The sequence below is a fragment of the Primulina eburnea genome, chromosome 16 (assembly GCF_022965805.1).
Source record: "Primulina eburnea isolate SZY01 chromosome 16, ASM2296580v1, whole genome shotgun sequence".
Classification (NCBI taxonomy): Eukaryota; Viridiplantae; Streptophyta; class Magnoliopsida; order Lamiales; family Gesneriaceae; genus Primulina; species Primulina eburnea.
The window spans coordinates 7,562,789-7,570,892 of NC_133116.1; positions in this window are offsets into that span (position 1 = coordinate 7,562,789).

Genomic DNA, 8,104 nt, shown 5'->3' on the forward strand with positions numbered 1-8,104 from the left:
GATTAGGACTTGAAAGCTCGTTGCAAGAATCTTGAAATTGAACTATAAAGAAAAGATATATGGTACATGGCAACATGATTCAGATTTGGATAATACAACATATCTGATCCTACCAAAAGAAACAAGAACATAAGGTAAAATACTATTTTTTTATTTTATTTTTTTGCAAATAATGAATTGTTTCCATATGTAACAATCAAGAGAATAGCCAATAATATCCGATATGCAATGATTGTGTTGAGTCGGTTTCAGATTCGGGTTGTGAGTTTCGCGTTGATGCAGATTTGAGTTTAGCAATTTTTAAATAATATTATGCATCAACTCGACCCGACTAGCTCAAAGGATGTATATAATTTTGCTCCATATGCCTACGGACTCAATGCGTGGTTAACCATATTCATGAAAATTTTGGATTCGAGGTTTCGAGACATTATGTTATAGCATTTTGTTCCATTGGCTTATGGACTCAAATAACTCAATGTGTGACTCACCATATTCGTGAAAATTTCGGATTTGAGGTTTCGGGATATCATGTTATCAATTTTTCCGAAAAATTATCAATTTTTGAAGATAATAGAAAAAATAAATTAGAGTGATCCTATACAAAGTCAGAAATTTCCGCTATGGGTACGGATCCATAATTTCCCAAACATAAAATGACATCGCATGTTCTTTTGTATAACATATGATATCAACTCTACACAAAATACTATGGTCCATATCACAATCTCGGGCCTCAAAATCTCAGCTCTTGTTACTTGACCATCTGTATTTCATTTAAAACAAAGCTGTTTTATATATATATATATATATATATATATATATATATATATATATATATATATATATAATAAAGACAACACCTTAATCCAGTCAACACTTATTTAACGTCTATGTGTCAAAGACTACATATACAAGTTTAAAGTCTTTGTGCAAAACTCACTCAACTTATCAATACGCTCTTTTTCTCTGTATATGTAAGTGATTGTGTGTGTGTGTGAACTGATATATGAATACAACACGAATGTGTTCTCATACACAAAGGAATTATGCTTCTAATCTAAGCAGATAACACTATGAAGTGTTTCCTCAAAACTAGGCTGGTTGCTTCTTATAAGCTAATATGTATTGAGCGTGCCCTTTCTTCACACACACTTCTATATCTCCTTGTCTTGTTGATGGTCTTGGTTTCTATTTATAAGGGCAATGTGTTCGTACATAAAGACTAATCAAATTTTTCCGTTGCAGTTGAATATGTTCCTCGATATTTGTGAGTTGTCTTTTTTGATAGTCATTCTGGAACGCCTTGAATTTAATCTCTGCTGCAACGTTCATTATTGTCCTTTGACCGGAAAATTGCTTTCCTTAATGCGCACAGCTGGATTGCATTAGATAAGCTCGTCGCCTTGAATTTAAGCTCCGCTGCAACGTTCATTATTGTCGATTCGTAACTGATATTCTGAACTGGTCTTGAACTGGTTTGGTGAAATCAGTTGGCTCGTCAGCTGAACTGAGTTCACGGCTCCATATGAACTGATCAGCTGGGCTCTTCAGCTAGCCGAGCTTCTGAAGGTCTTCCGCTGAACTACCTATCAGCTGAACAATCAGTTGAAATTTTCAGTTTGCGTCTCAATAGCTTCGGTTTTGGCTCGGTAACTAATCAGTTCGAAGCCTGATCAGTTTCAACTTTCTGCGCACTTAGTAAATTAATTAAAAGCAAAATAACAAGTTTTGTTAGAATAAAAATTAAGATCGCGAAAATGAAATGTTCCAACACAGTCTAATAACCAATACAACGCAAATGAAGTAAACTAAAAATCATTCGATTCAATCTATCGAAAAACTCCTCAATCGATCTTGGCAAAAAACAGTCGAGTAAGTTGATAAAAGCCCTTGATGATCCTTGATTTGAAAATCTAATGAATGTTCTTTGATGAGTGAGATTGTTGAGCAATATATATATTGTGAGCACTGTTTTCAAAACCGGACCGGACCGGCCGGTCGGACCGGTTCAACCGCTAACCGGCCTCCAGACCGGTCCAGAGATAAGGAAAAAACCGGAAAACCGGTTTAACCGAAAAAAACCGGTTAAAATCCGGTTAAACCGGAAAAAATCGGAAAAACCGGAAACCGGTTAAAACCCAGAAATACCGGAAAAACCGGAAAAGTGGTGTTTATTTGGATATTTGTTGTAATTTTCATCTTAAAAATTAAGTAAAAACTATAAAAACATAAATAATCAATATTTTACTATTTTATTTATTATATAAAATAAATAAAATATTAATTTTATTGATCCGGTTCGACCGTTCGGTGGAACCGGTTGAACCATTTTTTAAGGCTTGAGCGGTTCGATTAACGGTCCGGTTATAAAAACACTGATTGTGAGGATTGAGAGTATTCAAAAAAATCTTTTTATAGTAAGCTTAAGTGCCCTACAGAAAAGATTTGCCTAACATTCCCACAACGAGTAGGATGGATAAGGTGCATAATTAGGTAAATACCCACTCATTCTCCTTTAGATTTACATTTTAATTTGAATAGAATTCCATTAGACAAAATATGTATGTATACATACTATTACATCAAATAAAAAAACTATAATATTGATTCTGACATCAATTATATAATTGTAACGCTAAACATTTTCATCAAAAGTTATAATTATTGATGAAAATTTGTAATTTTAGTTCGGTAAGTTGATCTATTTTATGTTTTACTCATTAATTATCAAAATTTGATTTTCATCTAGTAACTTATATTTTTTTGTTTCGGTTTTTTTTCCGAAACCACTAAATCCAGAGGATATTCTTATTTGACATCGATGTTATCATATGTTGCTTCTGTGACAAGAATAAAACTTTACACACATTAAATAAACATAAAAAAAATAAAGGGAAACAACAAACATTTTTCTTTCAATTTTGAAATATTGATAGTCGTTTTGGAATTACCCTTTTTTAAGTCCTCGTGATTGCCTCAAGTGTTTTTGGTCTCTCTCTCTTGCTCTCAGGTTTTGGTCTGTCTCGTTCTCTAGCACAAATTTTTTTACTCATACTATGAATTTTATTTAATGAATATATTCTTATAAAAATTGTTATTTTAGTATTGCATGTTTATTTTTTTTTTGTTATTTTGGTCACCTATATTATTAAATTTCATTTTTATAAGTAAAATGTAATTCAATTGTTTTTACAATTTTAGTCATTGTAGTAGGGAATGATGATGTGACACTACACACATCAGTACCACATCATCATCACATCTATGTCATCAACCAAGTCGTAAAAAAGACTAAAATTTCCCAAAAAAATATGACAGATTAAAATTGAAATTTGACAATATACAGAAGATGGCCAAATCGCGAAGAGATATTTATCCATGACAAAAAATAAAAAATTTTCCCTCACTCTAATAAAAAATTAGTTTTAAAACTCTAGACGCAAACTTTTTTCAATCCAAAAGCAGTATTCAATTACAAAGTGTGTGATTGTGATAATAGGTTGTTTAGGCTCCAATTTATGCATAAATTATCTCTAAGAAAAATTATTTAACAATCTTTTTATTTGACCCTTTCTACACACACCAATTGTGTGAAAAATTGGTATACGTCATGACAATGCACCTCTTCAATAAATTGGTATTTTGTCTCAAACTCTATTCATGATGAATAGAGTTTACTTTTTCTTCCTTGGTCTCTGTTTAATCCTTAAATGCAGTTCTGAATTGAAAAATGGCTCATCGTTGGCCATGGCGAGGCATTACAAGAAGAAGACATTTAATTATGAATCAGATCACATGACTCCCAACTCACGTCATTTTTTATTTTTTGTTAAATGTGCATCTCTTTTTAAAATGAAGAACTAAGACATTGAGATACAAATATGACGTCCGCGTTATTGATTTATGATGATACCAAATAAAAATCTATATTGGTTCGGTGTGATGAAACAAATACTCTTTGCTGATTTGTTGTGGACCGAGCTGAATTCCAATGGGGGATGTGACTGATCGGATGTTGATATGGATCTGCATGGACAAACAAAAGTTAGAAGGCACCAGAGGTGTTTTCGATGTAATTCCTCCGATGCTTGAGCCAGTACTGGAACAAAATTTAAGAGTGCGAGATAAAAGTCGTTCGAGTGATAACAATGACTGAATGTGTAAAACCATGAAAGATACATGTTATTTATATAGTCAATATGAGCTAGATACCTTGCATGAGAAGAATTGAAATACTAGATTTATATTGATATGACTTTATCTGAAGCATATTATATATTTTAAATATATTGAGATATCCTTAAGAGTTTTTCCTTTACCTGAGATTTAACCGGTATCTTACATTAGCATGCTTGTGTATCTGCCGCCATAACGGTCTAATGAGCTCAGCTCGCACGCTCATGCTCTGAGTAGGGATGGCAATGCAGCGGGGCAGGGGCAGGGGCTGGTTTGCTATCTCCATCCCCGTCCCCGAATTTCATCCAAACCCTCATCCTCGCCCCGATCCCCACTTTTATTCCCCGAAACCACGGGGATCAACTTCTCTTCCCCGCCCCCATCTTCCTTTCAAAAATATTAATGTGATAAGACGAGGGTGGATTTGAAGATTTTCTTAAACCAAAACTTATTATTATTAGTGATAATATTATTATTAATATTTTAAAAAATAATAATATTATTATATTATTAACTAATAATATTATTAATACAAATAATATTATTATTTTATTATTGATATTACTTTCGGGGTGGGTTCGGGGATGTGGATAGTAATCCAATATCCACCCGAACTATTTCGGGGATTTTTAAAAACCCGAACCCGAACCCGAAAAATCTGGAATCCCCGTCTCATTTCAGGTTTTTCCCACGGGCCTCAAACTCATGAGTAAAGTTGTCATCCCTAGTTCTGAATTCAGTTGCTCGAAAATTTCATCTTGTGTGTGCCCATTTTCTTGAGCATATTACAGTTCGGACCTCGTGTGAGATTTTGAGCCCGGGTTTTGACCTTGATAATATCAATCACGAGCCCCTTATTTCCATAACTACTACTAATGGGCTCGGGTAAATTATGCTTCTGGTCAGATCCGGGTCGACTCGGATATATGGAGTATCAAATTCTTTTGAACACTAGGAAATAAATGGCAAAGAAGGGAAAAAATTGGTGATGGAAGCAATGAACATTTTAAAGAATATATAAGACAAATAAAAAATAAAAAATTGCTGAAAAATCATATTCCTGATTAAAAGAGGTTATGCGGACAGTGTAATATTCTACTAGGATTTAGAAAACTGATGTTGTAATCCAATTTGATATCTTGGCAAATGGCAATCTACTCAGATTACAGCGATTCTCTTTTAGATATTACAAAAATATTGCAAATTACGATATATATAGTACATTAATTACATAAAGTGGTACTGATAATCTGCACTTCACTAAAAATCTGTTCTTTATAGAATTATTATAAAATTTTCCCATAATAATTTAGAAACGCTCTTGCCTTCACGATTTCTGAGATTTAAATTATGTAGCAAATTAAGAAATCTCGTAAATTTCTGAAATATTTTAAAGCTATATCCAGAATTTATATATCTATACTATATTATTAAGTTTGAGACATTTAAAGTAACTAACTTTTGGTGTCATGGTCTGTTTTAATAATTATACATATTAAAAAAACGTTACAGCTTTAATGCAAGTTACATGTAGTTCAGAGGATAGAGTCTTTGTTTCTTATGCATTAAGTTATAGGTTCAATTTTTAATATAGTAATTTTTTTGTTCCATTCTTTTTTTATTTGTTTTTTAATTTATATGTCAAAATTACAATGTAGTCTCTCACTATTTTTTGTAATTATATTTTGATCCTCGTTTAAATATAAACCAAACGAATTATAAAAAAATATTATACAAGCACGCAACGCGTGCGTCGGTGCACTAGTATCCATTATATTTCCCACGGTCTACCTACCAATTAAATCTATCATTTTTTGTTTGCAAATCTTAAATATTAAACTCGTAATCTGCATTGATTTTGTAATATTATAAAGTTATTTTTAGAATCCATCATATTTCCACCTACCGAATATTTCAAAAGAAAACCCATCCTTCTCTATAAATACTAGTTCTCACCAAATTCATTCTCGATTAATTGTTGCATCAGAAATATGATATAATAATAATAATTAGTCAAATGAAGAATTCTTCGTTGCCTCAAGTGTTCTTGGTCTCTCTGTTCCTTTTAGGGTTTGGTCAGTCTCTTGCATATGATAACCTTAATGTAATAATTATAAGCTCGTGTGATTTTTATGCTAATTACATTACAGAATTAACTATGCAATAAATTTCACAGGTGGTATGTACTCGAATGCATGGGTGGATAGCACAAGAGATTCGAAATCGTCGTCGCGAAAATGTAAAACCGCGGAAGATTGTGCAGCTTGCGATTTTCCAGTATGTGTTGATGGGCAATGTGTATGCGAGTACAAGGTAGAATCACACAAAGTTATCAATGGAGACGTGACATGCACAAGGACAGAGGATTGCAAGAGTAAATGTGCTCCCAATTCGTCGTATGAATGTGAGATTGGAATTTGTTTTTGTATCGTACCAAACCAAACCACAGATTTGGTTCGGTTCCCGCTCACCACATTACTCATAGATTAATTTATGTTTGGTTTCCTTATATTTGATATAGGTTCATCCCACAGAGGCTCGGATTTCATTTTCTTGGTATTTTTGTCCATCTTTATTAATGGATTCTTGACACGTTTGTATAACCGGCACATGCATTAGATATATGACTTAATCAGAAACTTTAAAACATGGCAAAAACTTGTGTGAGACGGTCTCACGGGTCGTATTTGTGAGACGGATCTTTTATTTGGATCACCCATGAAAAAGTATTACTTTTTATGCTAAGAATATTACTTTTTATTGTGAATATGGGTAGGATTGACCCGTCTCACGAATTATGACCCGTGAGACGGTCTCACATGAGACTCACTCTTAAAACATTCCAATAAAATTGATTTGCAACAAGCCTACGTGTGCATTATATATATATATATATATATATATATATATATATATATCAAACATACATATAAATAAATATATGACTTCTAATTGTGAATTTTCCAATATACCCTTATCCATTTAATGTAACAAATTAAATCAATAATTTTTTTGATGAGTTCTTAAGTCTTTTTATAATTTATTGTCTATCTTAAATGCCTTTGGATATTAATGCATATTGAATTTATCAATTTACCCATAATTTTTCTTTGTTGCTAACTAAAATTTGTTAATAAAATTAGTGTATTTCTTCATGGTTGCTAATGATTATTTAATATTTATATCTTATCTTTTCTTTTATTGTATAAATTGATTTAAGTAATAATTAAATAAATATTTACTCAATAATTTAGTCATTACATTTATGATTCATTATGTATTATGATGATATTTTAGATAATAATGTTTTTAAAATTAAAGTTTCTATTATTATATATTTTGTTATCAATTTTCAATTGCGTTCTAAACATAATAAAAAATATGATTATATTAGCATTATTCTATTATGAAATCATCATATATAGTATATTAATTTGTTATCTTGTTTGTTCTTTTCAACCAATTAATTAATTTCTAATTGTATATGACGAAATTACATACATAAAAAACAATTTTTTCTTTTTTCTACATATTAATTAATTTATCATTATATATGATGAATTTATATATATAAAAACAATTTTTCACATTTTAAAATAGCAAAATTGTTATTTAATATTACTCACTTGTTAAATTAACTAAGTTATGTTAACCAATTCATTATGCATTATTACTATGATTGCAACTTAATGAAGCATATATAGGTGATGACATAGAGTGGACACCCTAACAATTAATATTTGTGTTTAAATTATTATTAATAATTAAAAATACTTTGTGTTCGATGAAATTATTTGATTAGTGAGAATAAATTTGATTTAGAAAAATGATTTCTAGAATGTAAAATAACAACTATATCATATTTGTTAGGTGCAATAATTTTTTATGTAAGGTATAACAATCTGTAGGGATCGGGAAAGAGTTA